Consider the following 18029-nt stretch of genomic DNA (forward strand, 5'->3'; position numbering starts at 1 on the left):
TTAGAACTAGTTAAACCTAACTAACCTAAGGACATCACAAACATCCATGCCCAAGGCAGGATTCGAACCTGCGACAGTAGCGGTCTTGCGGTTCCAGACTGCAGCACCTTTAACCGCACGGCCACTGCGGCCGGCCGCAACGTGAACTGACACTGGTACAGAATCACTTGCGACTTGACGGGATTTCCTGCGACGTCGACGCACACGTTTTGTGGAACGCACACAATCACTGTTAGAGAAAGTGGCACTGGGCGGAGTGGAATTAACTACATGAATGTCCATGGGCAAAGGTTCACGAGCTTGAGTATTCTTAGATCGATTCCGATTCCAGCGCGAAGCAAAGGGCCTGGAATGGTTGTGTGTGTCCGTTCTGAGCTTTTTCTGGCAAACACTTTGAACATGTCCTTTTTTATTACAGAAAAAGCAAATAGCTTGGCGTGACGGGCAATTGTCATGCGAATGTCTAGTAGCACACCGCGGGCATGATTTTAGCACTGCATTTGCGTGCTTGCGCGGCACACTTAGCGGAGAGCTTGACGGCAGCTGCGTGGACGGGCGTGAGGGCTGTTTACTGTTCCGTGCAGCTCGCCCGGCGGGCCGGTTAACGTGACACACGGCTGGTGAAGTTGCAAATGATTCCTGAGCAAAGTCAAGTGTGTCCTGCCTATTCAATATGTCTATCACTTGTTGAAAGGAGGGATTGACTAGTTTCAAAATTTGCTCCTGTATACGAACATCAGAAACGTTCTGTGCAATTGCATCACGTACCATAGTATCTGAATAAGGGAGTCCACATTCACACTCAAAAGCACAATTCCTAGTAAGGCCTTGCAAGGTTGCAACCCACTCCCTCTTAGTTTGACCGGCCGTACGTTTGGTACGAAAGAACGTATACCTTTTTGCAACAACATTGACTGATTCTTTGAAATATGCATCTAATGCCGACAAAATTTCTTCGTAGGACAGAGTTGCTACGTCGCGTCAGGGAAATAATTTCACTATCACACGGTACGTGTGCACCCCGACGGATGCTAACAAAAAACGCTGCCGCTCGTTACCTTGAATTCTGTAGGCGGCGAGATGGAATACAAATTGGCGTGACCACTCCGTCCAGCTTTCCAGTGCAACATCAAAAGGATGAAAAGGTGGTGCAACTGCGTGTTGTGGCTGCGGTAGCGGTGGAGCGGCGGCGGCCGCATCGTTTTGCATTGCACGTTGACCCCGGACGAGCTGTCCAAGGGCATCCAATAAGGCCTGCGTCTGCTGATTCTGCAAGCGATAAAATTCGGACAGTACATCTGGAAATTGAGGCGAAGCCATGACACAAGGAAATTAGGGCAATACGAACGCTAAATCCTCGTTGCCATATGAAGTGTTGGAAGAAGAGCCAAACACTGTGTTGCTAGAGGAGGCCGAAATGCACGCTTTTAAGCTCACGCAGATTGGCGTGAGGTCTGGAACAAGGTAAAGTAATTATCCTATAAAGAAAAGAACGTAGTTCTTGGAATACTTAACTTTAATCCACGATTGGAGAACATCGCTCTTGTTTAGACATTATTATAATATAAACTGGTAACGGCGCCTTGCTAGGTCGTAGCAAATGACGTAGCTGAAGGCTATGCTAACTATCGTCTCGGCAAATGAGAGCGTATTTGTCAGTGAACCATTCCTAGCAATGTCGGCTGTACAACTGGGGCGAGTGCTAGGAAGTCTCTTTAGACCTGCCGTGTGGTGGCGCTCGGTCTGCAATCACTGACAGTGGCGACACGCGGGTCCGACGTATACTAACGGACCGTGGCCGATTTAAAGGCTACCACCTAGCAAGTGTGGTGTCTGGCGGGGACACCACAAGCAGAATGTGGAATCGGTTGGATCAAGAGGGTAATACGGAACGCCGTGCTGGATCCCAACGGCCTCGTATCACTAGCAGTCGAGATGACAGGCATCTTATCCGGAAGGCTTAACGGATCGTGCAGCCACGTAGCGGTCCCAGAGTCAACAGATGGGAACGTTTGCAAGACAACAACCATCTGCGCGAACAGTTCGACGACGTTTGCAGCAGCATGGACTATCAGCTTGGAGACTATGGCTGCGGTTACCCTTGACTCTGCATCATACACAGGAGCGCCTGCGATCGTGTACTCAACGAGGAACCTGGTTGCACGAATGGCAAAATGTCATTTTTTCGGATGAATCCTGGTTCCCATGTTCTGTTTACAGCATCATGACGGTCGCATCCGTGTTTGGCGACATCACGGTGAACGCACATTGGAAGCGTGTACTCGTCATCGCCATACTGGCGTATCACATGGCCCGATGGTATGGGGTGCCATTGATTACACGTCTCGATCACTTCTTGTTAGCATTGACGGAACTTTGAACAGTGGACGTTAGTTACATTTCAGATGTGTTACGACACATGGCTCTACCCCTCATTCGATCCCTGCGAAATCCTACATTTCAGCAGGATGATGCACGACCGCATGCTGCCCTGGCCAGCACATTCTCCAGATCTCTCACCAACTGAAGACGTGCGGTGAATGGTGGCCGAGCAACTGGCTCGTCACAACACGCCAGTCACTACTCTTGATGAACTGTGGTATCGTGCTGAAGCTGCATGGGCAGCTGTACCTGTACACGCCATGCAAGATCTGTTTGACTCAATGCCCAGGTGTATCATGGCCGTTATTACGGCCAGAGGTGGTGTTTTGGGTACTGATTTCTCAGGATCTATGCACCCAAATTGTGTGAAAATTTAATCACATGGACGGCCGGGTTGGCCGAGCGGTTCTTGGGGCTACAGTCTGGAACCGCGTGACCACTACGGTTGCATGTTCGAATCTTGCCTCTGGTATGGATGTGTGTGATGTCCTTAGGGTAGTTTGCTTTAAGTAGTTTTAAGTTCTAGGTGACTGATGACCTCAGGAGTTAAGTTCCATAGTGCTCAGAGCCATTTTTTTTTGTAGTAAGTTCTATTATAATAGATTTGTTCTATGAATACCCGTTGATCATCTGCATGTCTTCTTGGTGTAGCAATTTTAATGGCTAATAGCGTAGTTCAAATTCTGTAACTTCTACAGATCTTGAATCTATTCTCACGGTATCACTTTGTGCCACAATCATCGTAAATATTCGAGATCTGAAGTTGCCTCCCGTAAGATCATAACGTGAAATACCGCCGAGTTTTCAGTATTCATTTATCCGTTCGTCACTGTGCTGATTACAGTTTGATATATTCATTAACCTTTCTGTCTCATTTCATTGTCACCACGATTCATTATCCGCTAACTGTTGTCTCAATTTCTTTTTCCGCACGTTTCTGGAAGCCAAAGGTTGGTTCTGCCACCACCCGTTCGAAATACTTCTTCTTAAATCGAAATTAATCTTGCTCTAGAACATTATGTTCACCTACCTAATAGCTGCGATACGTCGTGGTATGGAAGCAATGGGGCCTTGGTAGATCGCTGGAGGGAGTTGCCACCATATCTGCACAGGGCAGGGCGATGAGCTCTGACCGCATCTCACATGTGTTCTGTCGGGTTCAGATTGGCCGGTGGTTCCTCGAACCACTCCACCACATTCTTGGCCTTGTAACAAGATGCATTACCTTGTGGAAAACTGTCACTGCTGTCGGGAAACATGATCGTCATAAAGGAGTGTACGTGGTCTGCAAGCAGTGTACGATACTCCTTAGCCGTCATGGTGCCTTGCACGATCTGCAATGGATCAGGGGAAGCTCACGTGAATGTTACCCAGAGCATAATGGAGCCGCCGCCAGCTCGTCTGTCCCTCAGTACAGGCGTCAAGGAGCTGTTTCCCTGCAAGACGACGGACTCATACCCTCCCATCGGCATGATGAAGACGTTATCGTGATTCATCAGACTATGCAATGCTTTGCCACTCCGCCATGGTGCCGAAGGTGACAATGTCACTTCAGTCGTACTTTCCGATGATGTGAGGTTAAGTTCGGCACATGCAGGAGTCGTCGGCTGCGGAGTCCCTTCGTTAGGAGTGTTCAGTGCGTTGTGTTTTCAAACACACTGGTACTTTGCCCAGCGTTAAAGTCATGTTTTACCAGTCCTGTTTTACCAATCTGCCCAGCCTACGATGTCCGACGTCTGTAAGGTGTGGCCACCCAACCCCACCACAGCTGGACATGGTTTCAGTGGTGTCACCGCCAGACACCACACTTGCTAGGTGATAGCTTTAAATCGGCCGCGGTCCATTAGTACATGTCGGACCCGCGTGTCGCCACTGTGTGATCGCAGACCAAGCGCCACCACAAGGCAGGTCTCGAGATACGGACTAGCACTCGCCCCAGTTGTACGGACGACATTGCTAGCGACTACACGGACGAAGCATCGCTCATTAGCCGAGTAGATAGTTAGAATGCATCGCTCATTAGCCGAGCAGATAGTTAGAATAGCCTTCAGCTAAGTCAATGGCTACGACCTAGCAAGGCGCCATTAACCATTTTAAGATAGAGTCTCAGTTGTATCATCAAGGAATGCTGTATTCACATGAAGGAATAAAAGTTAAGTATTAAAGCAGCTACGTACTTTTCTTGCTACCATTCATTAAGTATCCTGTTCCAGACCATCAAGTCCGCCTGCTTGCTTAATGGCCGCCTCCCTTAAATAATGTGTGTAGTGTTGGCAATCTGTCAACACTACAAATGGCGACGAGTCAACGGAAAGGGTCTTGTTCTTTCTAATTGCTTACATTTACCTGTGTCATGGCTTCGCCAGATGTACTGTCCGAATTTTATCGCTTGCAGAATCAGCAGACGCAGGTGTTATTGGATGCCCTTGGACAGCTCGTCCAGGGTCAACGTGCACTGCAACAAGATGCGGCCGCCGCCGCTTCATCGCTACCGCCGCCACAACATGCAGTTGCACCGCCATTCCGTAATTTTCAAGCAGACGTAGAATCCTGGATGGAATGGTCACGCCAGTTTGGATTTCATCTCGCCGCCTACAGAATTCAAGGTAACGAGCGGCAGCCTCATTTATTGGCGTGTGTAGGGGTGCAAACGTACCGTGTGATAGTGAAATTGTTTCCCCGACGCGACGTAGCAACACTGTCCTACGACGAAATTTTGTCGGCATTGGACGCCTATTTCAAAGAAACAGTCAATGTCGTTGCAAAAAGGTATACTTTCTTTCGTACAAAACGTACGGCCGGTCAGACTAATAGGGAGTGGGTTGCAACGTTGCAAGGCCTTGCAAGGGATTGTGCTTTTGAGTGTGAATGTGGACTCCCTTATTCAGATACAATGGTACGTGATGCAATAGCACAGAACGTTTCTGATGTTCGTATACGGGAGCAGATTTTGAAACTAGTTAATCCCTCCCTTCAACAAGTGATAGACATATTGGATAGGCAAAACACACTTGACTGTGCTCAGGAATCTTTTGAAACTTCGCCAGCCGTGTGTAACATTAACCGGTCCACAGGGCGCGGTGCACGGCCCGGTAAACCGCCCTCGCGCACGTCCACGCAGCTGCCGCCACGCTCTAAACCAGGTGTGCCGCGCCAGCACACAAATGCAGTGAAATCATGCCCGCAGTGTGCTACTAGACATTCGCGTGAAAATTGCCCGTCACGCCAAGCTATTTGCTTTTTCTGTAATAAGCAAGGACATGTTCAAAGTGTTTGCCAGAAAAAGCTCAGATCAGACACTCTTAATCATTCCAGGCCCTTTGCTTCGCGCCGGAATCGAACCAAGGACACTCAGGCTCGTGGACCTTCGCCCATGGACATTCATGTAGTTAATTCCACTCTGCCCAGTGCCACTTTCTCTAACAGTGACTATGTTCGTCCCACAAATACTGTGCGTTGACGTCGCCAGAAATCACGTCAATTAGCAAGTGATTCTGTACCAGTGTCTGTTCAAACTGCACAAAACAGTCACTCTTGTCGTTGGCAGGACAATAAACTTTTTGTAGATTTGGACTTCAATGGCAAGGTCATACCATTCCAGCTCGATACCGGAGCTGCAGTTTCATTACTCAATCACGACACGTACAAACAACTGCGCAAACTTCCGTTGCGTGCCGCAACTGTTAAGCTAACTACATATTCAGGACAGAAAATTCCTGTGTTAGGACAGTGCACCCTTCTTGCAACATACAAGGGACAAACAAAACTTGTGTCATTTTACGTTCTTCGTTCTTCTATTGCAGTGAACTTGTTTGGATTAGATTTATTTCAATTGTTTAATATGTCTATAGTAAATCAGGTCCTATCAGTGAATCAGACTGTGCCTTCAGATAGTGTTTCTCGTCTGTGTGCATAATTTGCAGACATTTTTGCAACGGGCCTTGGTTGTGCTAAAAAGTATGAAGCACATTTGGAATTGAAAGTAAACGCGCAACCGAAATTTTTCCGAGCGCGCAATGTTCCCCACGCATTGCGTGACGAGGTCGCCAGAATATTAAACGATTTAGAATCACAAGGTGTGAGTGAATGTGCGCAATGCCTCTTCCATTTCAGCTCCGCTTCATAGCTTACGCAGTACAGGTGTTCTGTTCGTCTGGACGTCGGAATGCGAACGCGCCTTTCGCCAGTTGAAATCGGCATTGCTTTCTAATACTTGCCTTACGCCATTCGATCCCCAGAAACCCCTTTTGTTGATGGTAGATGCATCGGATTTCGGGATCGGTGCTGTGCTTGCGCACAAAGTTGGCTCGCATGATCGCCCTATTGCCTTTGCGTCAAAATTGCTCTCGTCTCCGCAAAGAAATTACTCGCAGATAGAGAAAGAAGCTTAGGCTCTCGTCTTTGGTGTTACTAAGTTCCATGATTTCTTGTATGGTCGTCACTTTACCATCATCACAGACCACAAACCTTTGACATCGCTTTTTCATCCGAACAAGCCTGTACCTCCACGTACAGCGCAGAAATTCATTCGCTGGTCTATTTTCCTCTCGCAGTAACGCTACGATATCTTTTATCGGTCCACTGCTAAGCACGGAAACGCCGATCCGTTGTCCCGTTTGCCTGTTGCTGAGGATAGAGCATTCGATTCTTCCGAACTTGCTTGCATGTTCATTGATGCGGAAACCGATGAAGTGGTCGAATCGTTTCCGATTGATTTTTGTCGTGTAGCTGCAGCCACAGCTGCTGACCTGGTCCTTGCTACCGTTTTGCGTTTTGTTGCTACGCAATGGCCTTTGTCAAAGTCTCGGATCGAGGATCCGTTGGTTCGCCGATTTTTTGCTCACAAGGAGAGACTTTTTGTTCGACGTGGTGTTTTGTTGTTGCGTTCTGATAATGATCAGTCCAGAGTCGTAGTCCCACGTTCGTTACAGTCCTCTGTTGTACGGCTTCTTCACCAAGGACATTGGGGTATAGTGCGAACGAAACAACTTGCTCGTCAGCACTGTACTTGGTCCGGAATCGATGCTGCGATTCCGAATATGTGTTCTTCTTGCATGGCATGTGCCGAACAACAATCCGCACCACCGCGGAAAGTCTTTGCATGGCCAAACGCCACTTCCACTTGACAACGCTTGCACATCGATTTTGCTGGTCCATTCTGGAATACTCGATGGTTGGTTCTGGTAGATGCCTTCAGTAATTTTCCTTTTGTTGTCCGGATGTCTTCCACGACGTCCTCCGCCACCATCCAAGCATTGTCTGCTATCTTTTGCGTTGAAGGTCTTCCGCAGACTATTGTTTCTGACAATAGCCCACAATTCATGTCCGCAGAATTTCAGTCATTCTGCCAGGCCAATGGTATTCAACATCTGACATCCGCGCCGTTTTCGCCTCAGTCAAATGGTGCCGCTGAACGATTGGTCCGGACTTTCAAGTCACAGATGTTGAAGTTGAAAGAGTCACATTCTCGGGAGGACGCCTTGTTGCTCTTTTTGTCATCGTATCTCTCTCAGCCCCGAGATGGTCGCTCGCCGGCTGAGTTGCTCCACGGTCGTCCTCATAGGACCTTGATGTCTTTGCTGCACCCGCCGCATCAGGTTCCTGTGCAGCGGCTGACTTCAGCTTTTGATCCAGGCGACGTTGTTTTCTATCGCAACTTTCGCGGTTCACGGCGTTGGCTCGCAGGGCGCATTCTTCGCTGCCTCGGCCGCGCGATGTATTTGGTTTTGGGGGCCTCTGGTGAGGTGCGTCGGCATCTCAATCAGCTGCGCCTCTGTCGTCGCACGGGTTCTGCCGGTCCCCGTCTGCTTTCAGCGACGGTGCCGTCCGGTCAGCGCCCTGGGGACCCATCTACTGGCTCGCCTCATCCCCAGGTGTTACCGACGTTGCCTTCCATTTTGCCCCATGGCGACGCGCCGCCGCAGTCGCCGCCGCTGCCGCCTGTTCTCCCGCCGGCGCCGCCCGCTTTCGACGCTTCGCTGCAGCCGCCAAGCGCCTCCCTGGGTCCCGCGCCGCCGATCGCTTCCCGTGACCAGCTGTCCTCCGCCATGGAACTCTTGCCCGCTCCGGACCACATGACGTCATCGCGCGTCGGATACCCCGACGCGATGGAGGTCGACCCTTCGGCCCCTCCTGTCTCTTCACGGGCGCATACCCCGCATGTTGACGTGCACCCTGGACTAGGTTTTCAGGCGTTTCCTAGATCCCCTCGGACCGAATCACCGGGTGCGGGTGGCACAGCCTCGCCTGTTAGGCTCCCCACCTCATCGCATACGTCAACATGGGGTCCTCCCCACGGCGGGCGGAAGCCTTATAACACGACCGTTCGCCGATTTGCGGGGGAGGAATGTGGTGTCACCGCCAGACACCACACTTGCTAGGTGGTAGCCTTAAATCGGCCGCGGTCCATTAGTACATGTCGGACCCGCGTGTCGCCACTGTGTGATCGCAGACCGAGCGCCACCACAAGGCAGGTCTCGAGATACGGCATAGCACTTGCCCTAGTTGTACGGACGACATTGCTAGTGACTACACGGACGAAGCATCGCTCATTAGCCGAGCAGATAGTTAGAATGCATCGCTCATTAGCCGAGCAGATAGTTAGAATAACCTTCAGCTAAGTCAATGGCTACGACCTAGCAAGGCGCCATTAACCGTTTTAAGATAGAGTCTCACTTGTATCATCAAGGAATGCTGTATTCACATGAAGGAATAAAAGTTAAGTATTAAAGCAGCTACGTACTTTTCTTGCTACCATTCATTAAGTATCCTGTTTCAGACCATCAAGTCCGCCTGCTTGCTTAATGGCCGCCTCCCTTAAATAATGTGCGTAGTGTTGGCAATCGGTCAACACTACAGTTTCACTTTGATTTCTCCACGTGTTAAAGACACTCACAACACGACTGCTTTAACACCCGACAAGACGCGCATTTTCCGAAGTGCTGAGCCTCCAGGCCACCAACATCTCTGACTGAATGTAAACAAAAACAGAGAAACATTAACACTGAAAATAAAAACAGTTGCATGATAAAAGGGGAGCCACGTATCAGATGTTTTTGCAATAATAAATGTATACATCTGATTCAGAGTGCAAAACTAATTATGTGATAAAATCAGTAATGTTAATCCAATGTGCAACACGAATTTCAGTGCTGCTCACTTGCACCAACACCCTTCACGCAATAATACACTTCAGACAGGGTATAAATTCAGAAACATCTAGTCTCTTTTCTCAAATAAAAGATATTTTTCAAAACTGGCTGTATCTAACGTGTCAGATTAAAACAGAGAATTGTATGTAACTGAGAACACCGTTTCAAGATGATCAGTTATATAGTCCCAGGCAATGTAATAATGAACTTAATATGTAATTATCTAGCACACAATCATATAACATATCGTTGAAAAGTAGTGGACATTAAAACAATCCATGTCTAAAAATGATCTAATCATGATACTTCTTATCTCAAAATAATAGGGTAACAGAGATGAAACCAGTCTGATTATTTATAAAAGACACTGGCTATAGGTATCGCTACAAAAAAGACATGAATTTTTCAATTCGTAAGTCTGTTGTCCTAAGTGAACCGATAAGAAATCTAAAAACACAATAAATGTAGTGATTACAACGTCAATATGCACTGGTTCAAATGGCTCTGAGCACTATGCGACTTAACTTCTGAGGTCATCAGTCGCCTAGAACTTAGAACTAATTAAGCCTAACTAACCTAAGGACATCGCAAACATCCATGCCCGAGGCAGGATTCGAACCTGCGACCGTAGCGGTCTCGCGGTTCCAGACTGACGCGCCTAGAACCGCACGGCCAAACCGGCCGGCAATATGCACTGAAACATAAACCAAATGTAAAATATGTATATATTATAACATCTATTTCAAATCAACATGAGAATTAAAATGAACATCATCAGATTATATGTAATGAGGATTGGCCATTGGTATCGTTAAAGGATACTACTGTATAACCGTAATTACTCAAACAGGTTATGTATAATCTCTTTAAAAAAAAACATAGCAGTGCCATAATTACAGTGCACACCCCATATATTTACTTGCTACTGATTTTACTGTAACTTTCAGTATTAATTTTTACCTTTTTTTGTTTACGTTAAGTCACACAAGTTGGTACAAAAGTTCTGTTCCTTCACCTAATCACTGATGTAAAAGTATGTTGTTACGCTACCTACACAGTACAGATGTACTATCTATGACATAAAGCTAAGGGATCCTTCCAGTAATTGTTCATCTTGTTTCTCCTGTGATGTCCACCTGCTTGGCATATGACTGGCAGTATTCTGAGATAAATTGTTTGTATAATTCACTGGGTAATGTTATGTTTGTTGACTTTTTCTATTTTTGTGTGCATTGTACTTTCTTAAATTTTTTAATGTTGACGCTGATAGACATCCTGGATGATGGTTAATAACCGAAACCGGTAGATGACTAATGGGACAAACAAACAGCTGATGGTAAAAATGCAGTTCATAAAATACTTTACGGCTGTTGACCCTCACTTTATGGAAACATTACTATGGCGTGTTGCCTTCCTGCTGCGTCGTATTAGGCATAAGCGATGTAAAAGACACTGAAACCATTGCAGAATGGCGAACTCAGTGGACGGCGTGTTTGAGTATTTCAGCCAGCGTGATGGAGCGCAGACGATGGAAACAGTATTATACTGCTGTAGTCATTGCAAGTTTACTGTTACTGTACCAGGTGTAGGCGTCGATACATTACCATGCACTTCCTAACATCAATTTGGCTGAGCCTTGAGGTACTTCAGTTGCGGTCTTCAAACTAGCGTCTCATCATCATATCGCCGCCATTTTTTCTCCTGAGAAGTAATTAACAACGGAAAAAAAGCGCAAGCTGCTGTTCGTAAATGTACTTATCACTTTAGTTCAAGTGTTTAACTCAAAAGCATAAGATTTGCATGAAGAATTCCAGTGACTTTCAAGTTAGCCAGCTGCGAAATAGAGGTTAAAACGAAGCTCACCAGATGAGAAAATCCGCAATATTCTGGTTGCGATGAACAGTGCTGTCGGCATCATTTCTAATCGAGAATGAGAAGAAAGTTGTGTACGGCGCCAAGCATTAGAGTCGTCAGAGATTTATATTGGAAAACCGAAGAGTTTTTAGTGGAAACATTGACATTAGGGAAACATACTCACTTCACTTTCTTCAGCAACGACATCAATTTCAGAAAGACACTATCTGAGTCACTTTTTATGTTTATTTGGATTACTGATTTAGACTCCCGCAAGACGTTATCTTCAGATCCAAATCTAATTGCTGCGAACCGTAGATCGTTTATCAGGGCTAGTAGTCTTTAAACGATAATCCGAATAAACACAAAAAGTGACGCAGACGGTGTTCGTCTTTCTTTCTTGTATTAGAAGTGGTGACGGTACCATAAGAGTTATATCATCAACTGTGTTCACTTCAAATTTGCCATAACTTAACTTTTTAGTAACTACCGCAAAATTAATTTAAAACAAACCACGCAGCACTCTTAAGTATCGGAATACTTCTTTTTACTAATGGTTGATACACTACATTTTTGTGTGTCATATATGAACAGGGAATCTTGCTCTCTGAAGTACTGAGACTGGCATTCAGGGATGAGGTACTGAACCTGTGTGACCTTAAACTGAAGAACTTGTAGCATCTGTATTGGTGCCTGCTTTTAAATTAGTCGTGCGAACTTTTGAATTAAAGAACAAGACGAAAGCTTCCGAATTTCAGAGATATAGCCAGCACAGCCGAACCGTAAATGTGGCATTCAAACGATTTAACGTTTAGATATCACTCATTCCCAGAGTTATTTGAGAAACGACAGGTTGCAGAAGCCAAGATAAAGCAGTGATCTGCTTTCTTCATTGTTTAAAAGAACCCTGAAGGTAAGTAACCGCTTTTTAAGTACCTATATGCAGAAAACCAATTTTTGTTATTAGGCGAATTCTGTGACGCAGCAACACTAACGTTTATTAGCAAATCTGAGAACACGCTACAAAAATTCAACGGCCATACTAACGTAGATAGAAGGTTTAAGTAGAAACCGGTGCTGGTAGTTAACTAGTTGGGACACTAAGTCATATATGAGATTAGCGAAGCAATTTCATTTCAAGTGTTAAAAGTGATAATTGTGATAACTATGGCAACAGTTCCAGAGATGTAGTGATGCAGCCAAAATAGGGAATAATCATGGTGGACATGTGCTGATGTGACAAAGTCTTTTAGGTTGTCCAAATGACGCCAATTGAAGCACTGCCGCTACAATCTATTGGATGGTTCTTTTCCGTTTTGGCAATTAGCACCGTATCATCTGCATATGTCGAAACCTGTAGTTCCACCTTAAAATAACCAATTTTGTAATGAATGGCTCGTTACACACACTCCACATATACTGAGTTGTTCAGAACACACGGTGTAACTATGCCACAGTCCGCTACCACTTCTGACACTGTTGAAGTCACCAATCATCAGATGTAGTTTTATTTTACATAACTATTTCATCTCTCCTGTCTTCTCCAATTTTCTTTGCTATTTCTTGGAGTCTGGTTCAACTGACCAAGGTTGTACGTAAACCTTAATGGATGAAGTTCAATGATTAGCAATAGAGAGGTATTACATTAGTTACTGTACAGTACATAATAAATGACGGGCCGTTCGTTCATAAAAAAACAGAAATCAGCTACAGATGACTAAATCAAAAATAATTTTTCATGAATATAGGACGGTACCTCGATAACAATGTCTGTCATTCTCATACTTCTTTCAGTATGCAATTATATTTTTCCTGCAAGCTTTCTCTTCTCTGACACTGTTACGTAATACAACAGGACCTTTTAATTCGATGACAGATTAGCATCAAAGTACTTAGACAAAGAAAGACACAGACAGTTGTTCTCTTCATCCAAAATACTTAATTAGGAACACTGAAGAAGATTCCACAACTTATCTGTAAACTTCACTTTTACTTTGCAAAGTATGTATTTATTGTCTCTGTATCGATGCATATGAATCTTAGTCGTTACAGAAGTTTTGTGTAAGCTAGAACATTGAGGGATTAGATAAACAGCCATGCAACGGTCCATTTCATATCCAGAGAACAGGAAACGGAAGTTTGTTCTGCAGTGTTAACAAACAGAAAAGAGAAACTTCCTGGCAGATTAAAACTGTGTGCCGGACCGAGACTCGAACTCGGGATGGTAGAGCACTTGCCAGCGAAAGGCAAAGTTAACGACTTCGAGTCTCGGTCCGGCACACAGTTTTAATCTGCCAGGAAGTTTCATATCAGCGCACACTCCGCTGGAGAGTGAAAATCTCATTCTGGAAACATCCCCCAGGCTGTGGCTAGCCATGTCTCCGCAACATCCCTTCTTCCAGGAGTGCTAGTTCTGCAAGTTTCGCAGGAGAGCTTCTGTGAAGTTTGGAAAGTAGGAGGCGAGAAACTGGCGGAAGTAAAGCTGTGAGGACGGGGCGTGAGTTGTGCTTGGGCAGCTCAGATGGTAGAGCATATGCCCGCGAAAGGCAAAGTTCCCGAGGTCGAGTCTCGGTCCGACACACAGTTTTAATCTGCCAGGAAGTTTCATAACAGCGCACACTCCGGTGCAGAGTGAAAAACTCATTCTGGAAACAGAAAAGAGGTTTGAGTCCCACTGGGGCCATGTAAAGTGGAGGGTCCCACATGTTTCGGTTCGGGATCAACTCCTTTTCTTTATACACGTATCAGTGATCTGTCACTAATTATGGAAAGTGACACAAGAATTCTTCTCTTTGTAGAAGACACAAGTATTGTGAAAGACACGAATCATAATATAAATTACGTAGCTAAGAGGATAGTCAGTTACACCAGCACGTGGCTTTCAGAAAACAGATTAACGCGTAACTACAGCAAGCGCAATGCGTACAGCTTCTGATACGCGAGTTACATAAGCGAGAAATAATATTATTCGAAGCTGGTCAAACAGTGAGGTCTACCATTTTAAATTCTCAGGGCGGAGGACAAGTGGAAGGTTTCCTTGGGAGTACCAAATTCAGGGTATTGTGCAGGAACTCAATGCTGCTATCTGCACTATAACAGTGATCTCCACTGACTCTGATGCTGAAACTTTAAGGCTTGTTTACTTTTCTCCCTATCTCTATCATCTCGTACGGTGTTATGTTATGGAGCAACTGAGTATATTCGTCGAAAAAGGCCGGTGAGACAGAGCTGCTGCGTCAGTTTGGTAACTTCGTTTTCACCGTTATTAAGGTGTTTCGGAATTCATATTATGAGCTCCCATCATGGGATTTATTATTGATAATACTGGCTCAGTCACAAGAGACTGAAACATTCATTCACTGAAAATTAGGCTTAAAAGCGATGTACACGTGTTTGACGCTTTCTTAGGAATTATACGGTCAGGTGTGCACTATTCAGCCGGTTTCATTTTCAATAATCTTCCAGCAGAGCTGAAAAAAATCTACTTAGAAACCCTAAGTATTCAAATCCAAGTTGAAAGGTCTCCTTGTGGCACACTCCTTCTGTTCTGTACGGGAGTTCCTTGCAACACCCGAGTTATTTTCTCTGTAATGTGTAATTTATTAATATAATCTGTTTTTAGGGTTCTGCGCCTCAGTCTGAGAAACGGAACCCTTACAGAACCGCCTTGTTGTCCGTCTGTCTAATGGCTCTAAGCACTATGAGACTTAACATCTGAGGTCATCAGTCCCCTAGACTTAGAACTACTTAAACCTAACTAACCTAAGGACGTCACACACATCCATGCCCGAGGCAGGATTCGAACCTGCGACCGTAGCAATCACGTGGTTTCGGACTGAAGCGCCTAGAACCGCTCGGCCACAGAGGCCGGCGTGTCCGTCTGTCTGTCTGCTAAGTTCTTAAGACCCCTTTTTCTCAGGAACGGGTAAATGTATGATGTAAGAGTTTATGTCGCATATTAAGTCTCTAATCCCTTGGCAGTGTGAAAATTTTAAACTTCCAAGTCAATTTAAGCAAAAGATACGACTATTTATGTCACATACTTTGGCACACGAAAACTCACTCGTCAAAACCTACAAGGAACTTCCCGTGGTCCTACAATCATGAAATTTAGTAAGGAGCAAGAATTTACAGCACAAGTTAAAGAAAAAAATCTGAAAACCGTTAATTTTTAATTGTATCACGCGATGAAATATTTTTTGTCATTTTTCTTCTTCTGTCTGTTCGTCTGTCCGTCTGTTAAGACATTTTCTTTTTCTTGAACAAGTTGCCATATCAGATTCAAATTTATGTCACATAGTAAGGTCATCGGTCTTCTGGCGGTGTAAAAATTTTAAGCTTTTATCTCCGTGCAACCAAAAGATGCGGCCACTTACGTCAAATATTTTATATCACATACTTTATAATCAAAAACTCACTCACTCACCTCAAATCTACAAATTTGCAAAGAGGCTCAGTTTCACTCTACAAGTAAAGAATAAAAAACGAAAATTCTTGATTTGTAATTATCTATCCATCTGTCTATATGTCCGTCTGTTAACACTCCTTTTTTCTGGAACAATTCGGCGTATGAAGTCGGATTCAGGTCACATACTGAAGTCTATGATACCTTTCATTCAGCCTTTACATTCGGCTGTCTGCGTCACATAATTTGAAACTCGCAAACTCACTCATCAGAACCTATGGGGTACTTCCGGTTGACATATAATCATAGAATTTGGCAGGAAGAAAGGCATCACGGTAATTATATCATACAAATCATCTTTTTGCCACTAGATCATCGGTCAAAAGCATAATAATGAACATTACAGCATGAAAACATAAAATGTAAGTTGTAGATATGTTTTAGTAAGTTCTGTGCAAAATTAATTTTACGTATATAATTAAGTTCGCACAGAACCTTAAGTGTTCAAGTCCTACTCGCACTTGGCCATTTTTTGTGTCTTATTATTTCTTCAGTTGTTTGTTTATAAATTTTCTATTCAGAATTCTGCAAACTGCGTACTGATTCGTTCCATGACAAATTAGCTTCGGGTCGCCTTGTCCCACGGAACCTGATACGTAAATAGTGAGCTTCAACATACAACACAGCTAATTTTATCAGTGTCCAGGGAAACGTAGTACTTCCCAGAAAGCAGTTGCGATCCAACATTCGCAGGAAAAACTTAAGATTTTTTTTTTCCTCGTAAGGATTATTCTGCTAGCAGGATTGGAACTACCTTTGACAACCAAAGTGGAAAATACTTTATGTGAGAAGCGCGAAATTCGCCATAAAGACAAATCAAGTAAAAGAAAATACTGTAACCGTAATCGTATCTACGTTAACAGGGAGCTAAATATTGACAGATTCAGAAGCGTAATTATTAATGGCTAAGGCGAAGAAAAATGTTATTTAATCTAAGCTATACTCAGTTTATGACTAAATATTATAAATCAGAACTCTTCACTGAAACGAGCATCAAAAGTCACAGCAATAAAATGCTCTAGTACAAAGTAGCAACTGGGCTTTTTTTTCCCTTTCACGAAATATTTTCTCTCCCTCCTCTTGAGTCTACCCTAAATGATTTCTCCAAAGCACATTTACTTCCGTGAGTCGTTCTTCCTGCTTATTCGATTTGGGGCCAAAGCGGCAGACGTTCCTCGAGCCGAACAAATTAAATCAACGCGAAGCGCTTGGCTGGGTCCCCGCTGGTGAGGTCTTCCTCCAAGATGAACACTTGCCTGATTAGGGGAAGTCGGTTAGCGCCGGGGAACGGGGGAGCCACATTCAAAGGCGTAAGAGAATTACTGCGTTCTCTCGAAACACTGCATCTGCGGGGCCGTTCCGTTACCCTGCCTTCACTATTGAGCTTTAGAAACGCTTATGTCTTTACTTATTGCTTTCCGGGGCAGAAAAGTAAATAACTTAGTAACCAATGAGGGAAAAAAGTTACGAGATTTTCTTCGTCGTTCTTATTCAAAAAGAAGCAAAATTTCAAGAGAAAAATGACAGATAAAATTACATTAACAAATCGAGGAAGTAAAGAAGCCTTCCTAAAACAACTCAACTAGAAACAATTGTGTAATAGAGAACATAACAAACGAGAAATGCAGTGGTTGACCAGATATTGCGTCATGTATCGTTAGTTAATATTGCTCGTGAAGATATGAAGGAAAGAATGAATCACAAGGGCAGATATTCGTAATGAATGGGATTAATATCTGCAACACTTACTCTGTCTAAGGAAATGGAGCAATCTGATCGAACAATTTGCTAGTTAAATTGCATAAGTAACTAGATCATTAAACAGATTATTTCCATCCAAGATGATGGGATTGCAGCTCATCAGTCGTAGTCTCAGGCGAGTACTTAGAAGGAAATGTGAAGGATGAGATAAAGCTTCAAAAGACGGAATGAAAGTACAATGGGAATGGACATCAGGAGTAAAATCTTTGTCGTCGAGAGTACGGAAGACTTAGAAAATCTGTTAGATTGGAAGGACAGAATACTTTACACAAGTCTGGATAAAGGATAAAGAAAGCGAAAAATAAATAAATGAAGTGTAACTTAAAGATGAGAAGCCAATAAACGTAGCACGAGTTTAGGGAAGACAGACTATACGTAAAAGAATTCCACTGTTCGTGAAGCAAGATTACAGAGAA

This window comes from Schistocerca americana, chromosome 5 (genome assembly GCF_021461395.2).
Source record: "Schistocerca americana isolate TAMUIC-IGC-003095 chromosome 5, iqSchAmer2.1, whole genome shotgun sequence".
Lineage (NCBI taxonomy): Eukaryota > Metazoa > Arthropoda > Insecta > Orthoptera > Acrididae > Schistocerca > Schistocerca americana.